Here is a 1989-nt window from a genome sequence, read left to right on the forward strand (position 1 = left end):
ATGCTTACTCATATTAAAGAAATGAAAATTAAAACAACTCTTTTTTTTTTTTTTAAACAGAATCCTGCTCTGTCGCCCAGGCTGGAGTGCCATGGCACAATCTCAGCTCACTGCAATCTCTACCTCCAGGTTCAGGTGATTCTCATGCCTCAGCCTCCTGAGTAGCTGGGATTACAGACGTGTACCACCATACCTGCCTCATTTTTGTATTTTTTAGTAGAGGCAGGGTTTTGCCATGTTGGCCAGGCTGGTCTTGAATTCCGGGCCTCAGCACTTTGGGAGGCTGAGGCAGGCGGATCACTTGAGGCCCGGAATGACCCACTCACTGCACCTGGCAGAAAAAAGAACTTTGGTAAAGCATTGTTGATGATGGTCTGGTGCTGATTCTGTCCTTAGCAAGCTGAATAAAGCTGTGTATTGGAATGGGATTAGTAGTTATAGCTGTACAGTGTAGGGTGACTAATTTGTCCTAGTTTGCATAGGTCTGTCCCTGTTTTGGCACCAAAAGTTCCATGTCCCAAGAAACTCCTTAGTCCAGGCAAACTAGGATGACTGGTCACCCTAGGATGATGGGGTAACTTCTATATTACCAGTATGTTTCTACTCCTAGCATTTCCTTTCCATACTGTGTCCTCTTTTCCATCTAAACCGTACTATGATGTGTTTATTGCTCAGAGGAAAGTTATTTCAGTTGAAAAATAGAGAAAGGACTTTCTGAGCTCCAGAATCTTGGGGAGGAGACTCAGGGAATGAAAGAAGTTTTGAAAAGTCAGAGCAGGGCTTCCAAACCTCTCAATTCTGGAAATTTGCTCAGTTCAATGAAGGGGAGAAATGATGAGGATGCAACAAGAGGGAGGAGGCCAGTGGGGCTGGAAAAAAGGGTCCTGATCTAGAGAGATCACATGGACCAGAGCAGAGACCTGCCTTCCTACCTCCCCCAGAGCATTTCCAACCTAGAAATGATCTGGTGTAATTCCAGCGAGCACCATTGTGTCAGTTTATCATAAATAATAGAAACCAATTCTGATGGTAGCAGAAAAGGAATGTATTAGCAGGGTAATAGGAAGGCCACAAAATCACCAGGAAGTTTCTAGAAGTGGCCAGGAATAAGGAAGGCAAGGCCACATGGGACCATGTACTACTGGACTTGTCTGCGGAGACCTGCTTTCACCATGGTCACCTGGCCATGGAGACTGTCTCAAGACCATTCTCACCTTCCCTCTCCATAAGGATTCCCCAGTCTCGACTTCTATAACCCAAGCCCTAATTGGTCAATCCTTGATCACATGCCCATCTCTTACCTGCAGTGGAAGCTGTAAAGACAAACATCCGACCTTTTGGCTTCTATGGTAGGAGGAAGACTGCCTTTGATTCACAAAGTAAAGAGTCCCTAGACATAAGGAGGGGGTTCTGTTGTTAAGCAGGGGGAAGAATCCCTTTATAACCAGACATCCCCTTTGGCAAGAAGCTCCGTTAGCCCTCCTCCTCAACGTCACTTAGTGAGGACCCTCTTCCAGTGGCAGGCATGTCACCCAGCGACCACCCAGCTGGAATTAAGTCCACGGTGTTATGAAACTTTGCTCAGTCCCCATCTGAGTTATCCTGTGAGGATGCCTCATTTTAGTGGCTAAGAGAACCCAAATTCTGTATGACAGAGAAAGGCACCATATACCTGGTGACTGGGTGGCAGCAGAGGAGTGTGAGAAAGGACATGCTTGCATCTATCATGGGTAAGGACATGCTTGCATCTATCATGGATGAGGCTGAATGGAGTCCAAACCAGGAGAAAGGTAAAACATAGCCCAGAAACCCAAGGATTTTTTTTTTTTTTTTTTTTTTTTTTGAGACAGAGTCTTGCTCTGTCACCCAGGCTGGAGCGCAGTGACGCGATCGTGGCTCACTGCAAGCTCCGCCTCCCAGGTTCATGCCATTCTCCTGCCTCAGCCTCCCGAGTAGCTGGGACTACAGGCGCCCGCCACCACGCCCGGC

This window comes from Colobus angolensis, unplaced genomic scaffold (genome assembly GCF_000951035.1).
Source record: "Colobus angolensis palliatus isolate OR3802 unplaced genomic scaffold, Cang.pa_1.0 Scaffold114, whole genome shotgun sequence".
Taxonomy (NCBI): domain Eukaryota; kingdom Metazoa; phylum Chordata; class Mammalia; order Primates; family Cercopithecidae; genus Colobus; species Colobus angolensis.